Here is a 13,566-nt window from a genome sequence, read left to right as displayed (position 1 = left end):
TATTTTGTTTTAAAAAGAATTTTTTTAAATTTTATTTTTAAATAATCTCTACACCCACCATGGAGGTTGAACCCACAACCCTGAGATCAAGAGTCACATGCTCTACCAAATGGGCCAGCCAGGTACTCCTATTCTGTTTCTTCTTGAGTCAGTTATTTGTGAAAGGAAATTTGGCATTATAATAAAATTTTTAAATAAGCATATCTTTTGATTTAGCTGTTCCAATCCCAGGAATTTATTTCCATTATATATTGCTATATAATAAATCACCCCAAAATTTAGTGACATGAAATAACAACTTTTATTATGTTCACAGATTCTGTGGTTCAGGAATTAGGGCACAGTAGAGACCAATTGCCTCTACCTCATGTCTAGGATTCCTAATCCAGGAAAATTCAAACAGTTGGGAGAGGGAAGTAACTCAAATGACAGAGGTCTGGAAACATTTGGAAGATGGTCTCAGATGACTTGGATACTGGGGCTGTTGACTGGAGCACCTACATGTGTCTGGCCCTTCTCAGTGACTTTGTCTTCTCATAGCATGGTAGCTGGATTCCAAAAGGTAGTCTCTCAAGAGGGAGCTGCTGAGAGCAAGTGTTTGATGAAAACAAGATGGAAGCTGCATGACCTTTTATTGACCTCGTGTGACTTCTGCTGTTGTCTATTATTTGAAGCAGTTATCAGTTCCAAAGAACATGTGGAGTTGGAGATATTGTGGAAGACATTTTTAGAAAAAATCTGCCACACCTATCTTATAGAAAACTTGTATTTGATAAGTAAAAAAAAGCAACAGGCACAATCTTATTTGTAAAGTTTTAAAATGTGTACATATATACAGAAACAAATGCATACAGAGAGAACTGGAAGGAAATGGGATATCTATACCAGTTATCTCAGGGATGGGGGTGAGGAAGATATGTAAAGCTGGGCTTTCATATATTTTGATCTACATTATTTTATATTGCTTGAATCTTTTACAATGAGAATTATTAATCTATTATTTGCATAATAAATAAAATATCTATGTTGAAAATATCAGTTTTTAATAAATGGTGTAATACAGGGTCACCTGGATGGCTCAGTCGGTTAAGTGTCCAACTTTGGCTCAGATCATGATCTCGCAGTCCATGAGTTTGAGTCCGGCCTCGGGCTCTGTGCTGATAGCTCAGAGCCTGGAGCCTACTTCGGATTCTGTGTCTCCCTCTCTGCTCCTCTCCCACTCATACTCTTTCTCTCTCTCTTAAAAAAAATAAATGGGGAATAAATAAATAAATAAATAAATAAATAAATGGGAATGCAAGCAGGTGAAGCCACTCTGGAAAACAGTATGAAGGTTCCTCAAAAAACTAAAAATAGAACTACCCTATGACCCAGCAGTTGAACTACTAGGCATTTATCCACAGGATATAGGTGTGCTGTTTTGAAGGGACACATGCACCCCCATGTTTATAGCAGCACTATCAACAATAGCCAAAGTATGAAAAGAGCCCAAATGTCCATCGATGGATGAATGGATAAAGAAGATGTGGGATATAGAGACAATGGAGTATTACTCAGCAATCAAAAAGAATGAAATTTGCCATTTGCAGCTACATGGATGGAACTGGAGGGTATTACGCTAAGTGAAATTAGAGAAAGACAAAAATCATATGACTTCACTCATATGAGGACTTTAAGAGACAAAACAGATTAACATAAGGGAAGGGAACCAAAAATAATATAAAAACAGGGAGGGGGACAAAACAGAAGAGACTCGTAAATATGGAGAACAAACAGGGTTACTGGAGGGGTTGTGGGAGGCAGGGTAAGGGGCACTAAGTTATCTACTCCTGAAATCATTGTTACAGTATATGCTAACTAATTTGGATGTAAATGTTAAAAAATAAAACAAGTTTAAAAAAATATTAAATAAATTACTTAATATATGGATGCCTTCGATTTATCAGACAAAAGAGTAATTTAAGGCAACATGTATATTGTGAAGGCTGCTTTTAACTTATCAAGTCAAAAGGGCCCACAGTGACCACCTGGCTAAATAAAGACAGGCCCATCAGGCGACCCACCTCAAAATATCCATAGGCCCTAACTAACCAATGAGCTACTTAGAACCTGGCACACTTACCAAAAAAAAGGAAAATTCCAGATGTTCCATACCTCCTCACCTTCCCTCTTTAAAAACAGCCCCCACCTCTTGGCTGACAGTCTCCGCTTTGCTGTTCTGCCATCCTCCTGGCCACTCCTTTGCTGTGTATTCAATAAGCTTCTATTGCCTTTGTTCTGCCTCAGGTGAATTCTTTTACTGCCCACACCACCGGCTCCCACCTGATCATTGCCCCACATCTGGTGGCCCCCATCTGATCAAGAGAGGCACACATATATGACATTACATAATGCCATTGATTTGGACTCGGATTAAAAACGGGTTTTCAGAGGCATATGAGAAATATGAAAGGGAACTTTCTAGAACCTACAATTCAAAGCTCTGTAAAGGCAGAGCATTGGGAGTTATTCCATGCTTGGCACTTACCACATTTGCAAATCTAGCAGTAGAATAAATTTCACATGATGGAAGAAAACTAAGAATTTACAGTGGGCGATATAGACTTACAAATGTTTAGTTGCTTATCTACATACAAAATGAAAACCCTATGTTTTGCTGTTTAGAAGAAAGTACCAAAGTTTCTGTTGGTTTAAACAAAGTCTGAGGTTCTTCCCATGCTCATTTTTCTCTCCAATATTTTGTGGCTGTGATTTTTGCTTCTGGCAAAGGCAGGAAAACTTATTCCAAACAAACTCTCTTTCTAATAATAACTAGAAAACCTGAATAAATTGTAAAAGATGTAAGTTTGCAAACACTGGAGAGTTATCAAGGCTGTGATGATTTGAGGGGCCAACATCCTTGAGAAAAGAAGAGGGAGGGCCAAAGAAGTGACCCTTCAAAGTATTAGGGAATTTACCACTAGTGGCTGAAAGATTGAGCAGAATTTTAGGTAGCTGCATGGGCTGAGAGGGAAATGGGTGGTGAAAGTCTGCCAAGGAGGACCCCAGGTCTTTCACTTGGGATCCTATAGCAGATACCATTGGTGCCCTGCCCATTTCCTTCAGGCCTTCCCATTACAGTGAATGGAGGTTAACTTCCAACTACCAGTATCTCATTTGCATTTCTTTGTCTGAAGGCTATCAGAGCCCACTCTAGGTCTGGCAGGCTGAAGTGCCAAGAATTTATTCTCTCCACCCTAGCAGTCCTCACCATTGCCCCTTTGGTAGAATAATTAGAGGCTCTTCTTCGGGAGCTCCCAGAAGTCCACAGAGGCATTAAGTTCCAGGTACTCACAATAGGAACTTCCTTGATAATGCATTCTGTTTTTGGATGCCATCCCTTTCCTGCTCACTTTACTCTCTTACTGGTGCTTTCTGGAATCACCTCCCAAATAAACTACTTGTATTTGAAATCATGTTTCAGAGCTTCTGATTCTGGAAAAAACCCCAAACTAAAGCATTTGGGCCAAGAAATGGTCCTACACAATGGGGTTTCCAAGAAAGGACTCTTGATTGGATCACTGACCAAATGGTTAACAAGGACCATATGTAGGGTGCTGACAATCCCCGGAATGCTGTGGCACCACCACTAAGACTCTCACCTGTGAACTGGGATAGAATTCAGGTGTTAGGGCGGATGTGCTGGCTTATACAACATCACTGGCATTTGAGAGGTGGCAATGATAATTATAAAAACTGAGGCTTATTTTGTTGTTAAGTGCCATAGATGGCCCCGCTGCAATTTTGGGGAGCCAGGCAGGAGCTATGCTTTCCATGTGTCCAGCCCACTAGGGATTCCCTGGAGGGAGCAGTTGGCCTCAGCTGCGTACCAGGGCTCACTCATTTGCTTCTCAGGCTAGTGGCTGTGAGAGGTCAGAGTCAGCTACTCCTTGCTAGTTGACCCTGGATGGGGAGGACAGAAAGAAGTCCTTGGCAGCTGCTGAAACCTGTTGTGTTTGGAGGACTTGCTTGCTTGCCCTGAGCCGGCATTGACTGCTTTAGCAGCATTTGGTGAAGCAGAAAAACAAATTAGAATTGGCGGGCCTTAGAAATCTGACTCCTGGTAAGTTCCCCGATAATTGCACATTGGACCCCATCGGTGCTTGGTTTCCTGCTGTTGAGTTCTTTTGAACCATTTGTTCTGGGTTTTCATAATCCGTTTGTTCAGGCTAGCATAGCTTGAGTTGTGGCAGGAGCCCTTGTAATTTGTAAAGGTACCATTGGAAAGAGGAAGGAGGTGAACGAGAAGCCAGGGTCCCTTTGGGGAGATCTCTGTTGGAATTGTGTTTGTGTGCGTATGTATACACGAAATAGGGAATGCTAGTTCTATCCCCTCCCAAAGCCCCCGAGAGAGAATATCAACTGACTGGTCTACTTTTAGTTATAAACTTATGACCAAGAGGAAAATGATTTTTATTGGAACACCAGCTGGTCTATATATGTGTTAAGCTCAGAGGAAAGAATGGCCATGAATGGCTCTCTTGGATTTCTTCCTTCTATTCGCTTGCCTCCAAACAGGGGGTTTGGGTTTGGCTCTCTTAGCTTGTCTAGGAAGCTGTTTGGTTCAGTTGATAAAGGCTTCCCGACTTTTGGGGGAGAACAAATGCTAACAGCGGAAACTCTGGGCTTAGTTATAGATTTGTTTCTTTGTTCTTAACTTTTGACAAGGAAGATGGGGAATACTCCTGTCCCCAACTAAAGTCCATTAGGACATATTTTGAATAAATGGTGCAGAGGGCTGAAAAACAACCAGAGAAAAAGCCTGTTTTGCAGGAGGGAAAGATAGTAGATGGAGGTAAAGGAATGTTAGTCCAAATTTTAAATCTACCTTGGGCTCTGCTCCTGAAACCCCTGCCACCTCTGCCCCCCACTCCCGCCACTTCCTGCTCCACCCCCAGCATGCCTGGCTCTACCCCCTCCTATACAGTCCTCAGTGTCCCCCATGCCATTAGCTCCTGCTCCTTGCCCTCACTATCAAAAAGCAAAATGCACTCCAAGCCATTGGGCCACCTCCTTATGAGGTTCAAACTGTAGTTCCTCTCAAGTCTACATGAAGGGGCCCAAGAGTTCCCCAGCTTTAAACCACCCACTTCAGACTTCCCCACAGGAGTCCCAAATGAAATTGATGGTGGGGAATAATTGATTTTTAGTGGACACAGGTGCAACATATTCGGTATTAAAGGTAATTTAAGTTTGTTGGTTTACTTAAAATAGACATGTCTTTAGAGTTATCAGCATTAAAATAAAACTTTTATTCTATCAAGTTTACTAAAGGTCAAATAAACTTGTGTTACTTGTGTTGCAATTTGTCAGCAAAAAGATGACTTCAAATGATAGTTTTGTCTATCTCATAAAGTTTTCATGGACAATTGTTAAGAACAAGGAGGTTGAGTAGTAAGTTTTATTTAAAGCTTTCAAAATTTGAAATTTTGGAGTTTTGCTAAGCTAAATGATGAATTGGGTTGAATTCATTGGCTAAGTCTTTCTCAAATATGATAGAATATTAAAGCATTGATTACTGAACATAGGTTTGTCTGCTTTTGGCTTCTTATTGCACAGACACTGAGGATGCTTGGGTCTGTTGGTAAACCTGCTTTGTGATTTACTGAAAGTTGTGCTATGAAAAAAAATTATAAAATGTATTCATAAATTTCTGATCTAAAGAATTGTGGTGTAACAGACAGTTTGCAATTGTTTACCACTTGGTTTTCACTTGAGGCTAAGGTTTCTTTTATTTATTTATTTAATTCCAGTATAATTAACACACACGCAGTGTTATATTAGTTTCAGGTGTACAATATAGTGATTCAACACTTCCGTAGTTACTCAGTGTTCACCATAAGTTCTTCTCTGGTAACCAGCAGTTCTCTGTAGTTGAATCTGGTTTTTTATTGTTGTTGCTTGTCTCTTTTTTTCTTTGTTTTGTTTTGTTTCTCAAATTCCACATATGAGTAAAATCATACGGTATTTGTCTTTCTCTGACTGATATTTCACTTAGCTTTATACCCTCTAGATCCATCCATGTTGTTGCAAGTGGCAAGATTTCATTATTGTTTTATGGTTGAATAATATTCCATTGTGTGTATATACCATATCTTCTTTATTCATCTATCAATGGTTACTTGGGTTGCTTTCATATTTGGCTATTGTAAATAATGTTGCAGCAAAAATAAGGGTGCATGTATCTTTTTGAATTAGCGTTTTTGTTTCCTTTGGGTAAATACCCAGTAGTGTAATTACTGGATTATATGGTAATTGTATTTTTAATTTTTTGAGGGAACTTCATATTGTTTTCCACAGTGGCTGCACCAGTTTGCATTTCTACCAATAGTGCAAAAGGATTCCTTTTTCTCTACATTCTCACTAACATTTGTTTCATGTGTTTTTGATTTTAGCCATTCTGACAGGTGTGACACAGTATCTCTGTGTGGTTTTGATTTGCATTTCCCTGATGATGAGTGATGGGCATCTTTTCATGCATTTGTTGGTGATCTGGGTGTCCTTGGAGAAATGTCGGTTCATGTCTTCTGCCCATTTTTAATTGGGTTATTTGTTTTTTTGGTGTTGAGTTATATAAGTTTTCTTTTAAATATATTTTGGATATCAACCCCTTATCAGATATAACATTTGCAAATATCTTCTCCCATTCAGTGGGTTGGTTCCCTTTGTGTTTTGTTGGTGGTTTCTTTCACTATGCAAAAGCCTTTTATTTTGGTATAGTCCTAAAAGTTTAATTTTGTTTTTGTTTCCCTTGCCAAAGGAGATAGATCTAGAAAAATGTTTCTTTGGCTGATGTCAGAGATTACTGCCTATGTTTTCTTCTAGGAATTTTATGATTTCAGGTCTCACATTTAGGCCTTTAATCCATTTTTAGTTTATTTTTGTGTATGGTGTAAGAAAGTGGTCCAGTTTCATTCTTTTGCATGTAGCTGTCCACTTTTCCCATTACCATTTTTTTTGAAGAAACAGTCTTTCTCCCATTGTATATTCTTGCCTCCTTTGTTGAAGATTAATTGACCATATAAATGTGGGCTTATTTATGGGCTCTCTATTATGTTCTATTGATCTATGTGTCTATTTTTATGCCAGTACCATACTGTTTTGATTACTACACCAACGTAGTATATCTTGAAATCTGGGATTGTGATAACTCCAGTTTTGTTCTTCTGTTACAAGATTGCTTTGGCTATTTGGGGTCTTTTGTGGTTTCATATAAATTGGAGTGTGATTTGTTCTAGTTCCATGAAAAATTCTGTTGGTATTTTGAGGGAGATTGCATTAAATTTATAGATTAGTTTGGGTATATGCACATTTTATCAGTATTCTTCCAATCAATGAGCATGGAATATCTTTCCATTTGTGTCATCTTCAATTTATTTCGTCAATGTTTTATAGTTTCCAAGGTACAGGTATTTCACCTCCTTGTGTAAGTTTATTCCGAGGTATTTTATTATTTTTGGTGCAATTGTAAATGAGATTTTTAAAAAAGATTTTAAGTAATCTCTACATTGAACATGGGGCTAAAACTTATTGCCCCCAGATCAAGAGTTGGATGGCTCCGCTGGTGTCAGCCAGTGCCCCCAAAATTATTTTCTTAATTTCTGTTTCTGCTACTTCATTATTAGTGTATAGAAATGCAACAATATTCTGTATATTGATTTTTTATCCTGTGGTTTCACTGAATTCATTTATCAGTTCTAGTAGGTGTTTTTGTTGTTGTTGTTGTTGTTGTTGTTTTTTGGCGGAATCTTTAGGATTATCTTCATGTATTATCATACCATCTACAAATAGTGAGAGTTTCATGTCTTCCTTACCAATTTGGATGCATTTTATTTTTTTCTTCTCTGACTGCTGACGCTATGACTTCCAGTAATATGTTGAATAAAAGTGGTGAGAGTGGACAACCTTATCTTATTCCTGATCTTAGAGGAAAATATATCTCAAATTAAGACTTCAATAGATAAAATTAACAGCAGACTGGACAAACTAAAGAGGATTAGTAAACTGGAAAACAGACCAGAAGAAAATCCCCAAATTGAAACATGGAGATCAGAAATGTAAAGAGTATGAGAGACATTTCCAGAAAGACAGATTGAAGTACTTTGCTCCTTCCACTAAGTACAACTAAAAACCCTAAGCATTATATATAAAACAAAAGTAAGAAGACCTTATCTGGATCTTAGGAATGACATGGTTGTGAGTTTTCCCTGGCTTTTCTTTATCCTAGACTTGATGCTGGAGAAGTTGGCAACCTGGAAACATCAATAAGCACAGACAAAAATCCTCAATAAAGTCTGCTCTCTCTAGCCAAAGGGCCAGGAAAAGAGCAGCCAAGAAAAGAAAAAAAGAGAAACAAAAACAACAAATTTGAGATGGTGGAAGAACAGAGGGAGAGAGAGAAAGAAAGGAAGAGCATCTCAAGCAGGCTCCACAGTGCAGAGCCTGATGCAGGGCTTGATTGCACAACCCTGGGATCATGACCTGAGCCCAAATCAAGAGTTGTACACTCAACCTGAGCCACCCAGGTGCCCCTTGACAGAAAACTTTTTTTTTTAGTAATTGCTACAACTTATTGAGTACCAGATACTTCGCTTAAATTTTTTTAAGTTTATTTATTTATTTTCGAGAGAGAGCAAGTGGGGGAGGGACAGAGACAGAGAGGAAGACAGAGAGAATCCCAAGCAGGTTCTACACTGTCAGCACAGAGCCTAACACAGGGCTCAATCTCACAAAGTGTGAGATCATGACCTGAGTCGAAACCAAGAGTCAGAGGCTTAACCAAATGAGCCACCCAGGTGCCCCAATACTTTATTTTAGGGGGGGGGGGCTCAAGTGAGTGAGGGGCAGAGAGAATAGGAGACAGACAGAATCCCATGAGGGGCAGAAAGAGCGAGGGAGCTCACCCAGAGTGGTGCATGAGCTCACCCAAAGCAGCGCTTGTGCTCATCTGAAGCGGGACTTTAGCTCACTGGATGCAGTGCTTGAACTCACCAACTGTGAGATCATGACCTGAGTCAGATGCTTAACTGACTGAGCCACCCAGGCGCCCCCTTAATAGAAAACTTTTAAAAATACAATTGATTGCTCTACTCCAGCCAAACACCACAGAAAAAAACATGGTTCTACTTCCACTTTAGCTAGCAAAATTCAAGTGGGGATCTGAGATTTCCACCCTACCAAGGTTCTGACAAAATTACTCAACCTCTGACTAGGTGGTACCAGAGAAGGCTGAGTTAGGGAGCTGGGGCTTTCATCTCTGCTGGGTGATAATACTCCTCCCTGTTGTATCCATCTGGAGATTTTCATCCTCATTTGTAGTAATGAGATAGCCCTCCCTCTTCCTGCTGGTGTGGCATTTTGAGGCCATGTGGAGAGTCAGAACTTTCATGCTGTCCACAGACAACATGGACTGAGGCCACTCCACTCAAGGTCAGTCAGGCCATCTGAGGTAATAGGTAATGAAGCAATCCTGCCCCTCCCATGCAGGGCTGGAGGCCTGCCCCTCCCATGCAGTGCGGAGTCAGAATTGCCAACTCTGCCCAGAGGTGAGGTGGAACTCCTCTCTGACCTGGGTGTTAACATAAGCTGAGTGGAGATCCTGGACTCCTCATTCCCCTGCCTTTCCCACCAGGGTAGTATCAGAGGAGTCCTAGTGAAATAGAATATTTAAGTAAGACCCAGAGTCTTATAAATGCCCCAAATACTCAGGTTTCAATCATAATAAAAAAATTACTTGTCAGACCAAGGATCAAGAAAATATAATTTAAAAATGTCAACAGATGCCAAGATAACAGATCTTGGAATTACCCGATGATGACTTGATTTGATTTGAATTTTTTAGAGAAAAAGCGAGCTTGGGGGAGAGGGGTAGAAGGAGAGAAACTTAAGCAGGCTCCACACTGAGCGTGGGCTCAATACCATGACCCTGGGATCATGACCTGAGCCGAAATCAAGAGTTGGTCACTCAACTGACTGAACCACCCAGGTGCCCCCCTACGATGATTTTAAAGCAGTCATCAGAAAAATGCTGTAATGAGCAATTACAAAAACACTTGAAAAAAAAAAAAAAGGAAAAATAGAAAGTCTCAGCAAATAAATTTGAGACACGAGGAACCAGATCGAAATGTTGTAGCTGAGAAACACGACAGTTGGGGGGAAAACCCCCCACGGGATGGGCTAAACAGTAGAAAGGAAGGAATTGAGGGAAAAAATCGGTATTCTTGAATAATAGAAATTATCCAATCTAAATAACAGAAAATAGATGGGAAAAGAATGACCAGAGGATCAAGGACCTTTTGAACTATAACAAAAGATCTAGTATTCATGTCAAGAGTCCCAGAAAGAAAAAAGTGGGCAAGGCTGAAAAAGTATTCAAAGACATATGGTTGAAAACTCCCAAATTAGGCAAATGATCTAAACCTTCAGATTTGAGAAGCTGAATGCATCTCTAAAAAAGATAAACCCAAAGAATATATACATAGTCAAACACATAGTCAAAGACTATACAAAGACACATAGTCAAACATCTTTTGAAAATCCAGCCACCCACTACTTTTTGTAAAGTTTTACTAGAATGCAGTGACACCCATTCATTTACATGTTACCTACTTTCTCACTACGATAGCAAACATATACGCTTAAAACATATAGAAGAAAAAATACAGTGAACCTTCATTGATTCATCACCTAATTTCAACTATTATTATCTCACAGCCAATCTTATTTGGTCTATACTCCCTCTCTCCTCCCTTCTGCTTCTCCCAACCCCTCTGGGATTATTCTAAGGCAAAACCAAGGCATGGTAACTTTTCCAGGAATCCTTTCCTGTAACTGTTGAAAGGGAGGCAATATTCTTTCTTCCACTAGTAGAGTATAAGCCAGGACTGCAAGCAACCACTTTTGCAACCATTCAGAACGTTCTGGTGACTTCCTATCTCATCCAGAACAAAATAATCTACAAAGCAGGGGTGTCTGTCTGGCTCAGTCAGTAGAGTATGTGACTTTTGATCTTGGGGTTGAAGTTTGAGCCCCACATTGGGTGTGATTACTTAGAAATAAAATCTTAACCCCCCCCCCCAGCACCCCCCCCCCCCCCCATGATCTACAAAGCCCTACATAATCTAGCCCCTGGATCTCTCTCTAACCTCATTTCCTAACACTCTAACACCCATTCAGCTTCAACTATACTGGTCTTGCTGTACGATGAGCATACTAAGGATGCTTCTGCTTCTGTGGCAATTACTATCTCCTCTGCTTGCATAATCTTCCCTGGGTTATTATCTACATGGGCCTCTCCCTAATTTCCTAAGAATTTTACTCCAAAAAAAAAAAAAAAAAGGTTACCTATTTATTCAATATTTACTGAGCATCTTCAATCTTTCTGGCACTGTTATAGGTTCTTGGGATATGCAGTGAACAAATTAAAACATCTCTGGGATCACGGAGCTTACCTCTCAAAGGTGTAAAAGTAAACTAGAGAGAAACAGCAGAGAAGGGAAATATGGATGGTGTTAAGGGAGGTTGTGGCAACTTTAAGTAGTCAGGGAAGGACTCACTGAAATAAACATCTGAAGGAGAGTGAAATGTGTATACCCAGAAGAGGAAGGACTATACTTGGTATGTTTGAGGATAAGGAGGCCAGTGAAGCCACAGAACTACAGAAGAGAAAGTAGCTGGCATTGTTGTCAGAAAGATGTAGTGGCATAGAAGATATTACCTATTTAAAGTTTATTTTTTTTATTTTGGAAGGGAGATAGAGAGCAAGCAAGGGAGGGACAGAGAGGGAGACAGAATCCCAAGCAGGCTGTGTGTGGTGTGTGGAGCCTGATGCAGGGCTCAATCTCCCGAACCACGAGATCACATCCTGAGCCAAAGTCAAGAGTCAGACGCTTAACCTATTAAGCCACCCGGGCATCCCAGACAGTAGATATTGTAAAGGTGATTATAACGACTTTGGTAGACTGATATGGAAGCCTTTGGCTTTTGAGATGGGTAACTTGACATTGAGTTTTAACAGGCTCACTCTGACTTCTGTTTGTAGACTGGGAACAGTTAAGATGGATGATTGATTCCACTGATGGTCCAAATTCTCTACCACTGCTTTTGTCCCCACCTTTTGCCATGTAATCTTGTAATATCCTCCGATGCAGATGCTAGCACCCAGCCACATGCCTTTCTTTGACCAATGGGATATTAGCAAATTGGCCCTAGGACACCATTCCCGAGGGGCAGGATAAGCCTCAAAGCTTGAACTTCCTTGCTTTTAAAGGTATCTAAACCCATGTTTTTTTCTTTTAGGTTTATTTATTTTGAGAGACTGCGAGTGGGGGAGGGGCAGAGAGAGACAAAGACACAGAATCCCAAGCCGGCTATGTACTAACAGCGCAGAGCCCGATTCAGGCCTCAAACTCACGAAACCGTGAGACCATGACCTGAGCCGAAATCAAGAGTTGGACACTTAACCAAGTCACTCAGGCACCCCAAAGATCTATAGGCCCTTAAAGGTTCATGTCATTCAATCTAATGCATCTCACTTTCAAACATGTAACCAATCCACTTTTCTTACATCTTAAAGGCTGTTAATTAGTACAACTGAATATGCAGGTCACCATCTGCAATGGCAAAATTTATGTAACTCAAAAACTAGGACTACAGTATGTAATTTGAGATTATCTAAGGTCAATTTATTTAAAATGTACTATCATTTAGAGTGTACTCTTAAGAAAAAAATTCAGAGAAATCCTCTGCACAGGCCACCTTAATGTAATTTTTGAGTGCAAATTAACCCTAAGATTATTGTATTGCAGGGGACCAAAGGAACATGCAAAATACCAGTTAATATGTGACTCCTTCCAGAGCTAATAGCTTTTGTATAATCCAGGCCACTATTCCACTTGTGCTTTTCGTCTATTAAACATACCTGTAACTCTGAGATAAATACTGTAATATTCCTTAGTTTTACAAATAATATAGTCAAGAACAGACTTAGTGACATTCCAAAGTCATGCAGCTTATAGTAAGGGCTAGTTTTCAATCTAAATAGTGTGGACCTGGAGTTGATATCCTTATTCTAGCAACAAAAATTTATACTATGCCCTAAAAATCTGCTTAAAATCTCAGCGTTAATTTTATTTTTAAATTTCTAAAAAACCCCAAAACTCTTTTCAACAAACAATGCAAGAACTGGACATCCACATGCAAAGATTAATCCTTCACAAAAATTAACTCAAATGGATTAGATTTAAATGCAAAACACAAAACTTTAAAACTCCTAGGGAGAAAAGCTAGATGATCTTCAGTATGGCGACTTTTTAGAGACAGTAATGCCATAACCCATGAAAAAAACCTGACAATCTAGACTCTCTAAACATTAACTGCTGCTCTGTGAAAGGTCAAGAGAACAAGTCAAGCCAGACTGGAAGAAAATATTTGCAAAAGACAGGTCTAATAAAGGACTTTATCCCAAATCTACAGGTAACTTTTTTTTTTTTTTTATTTTTGAGAGACCACACACATATGCACACACAG

The sequence above is a fragment of the Panthera pardus genome, unplaced genomic scaffold (assembly GCF_024362965.1).
Source record: "Panthera pardus isolate Hobbes unplaced genomic scaffold, ASM2436296v1 HiC_scaffold_10, whole genome shotgun sequence".
Classification (NCBI taxonomy): domain Eukaryota; kingdom Metazoa; phylum Chordata; class Mammalia; order Carnivora; family Felidae; genus Panthera; species Panthera pardus.
This window is presented reverse-complemented; position numbering follows the sequence as displayed.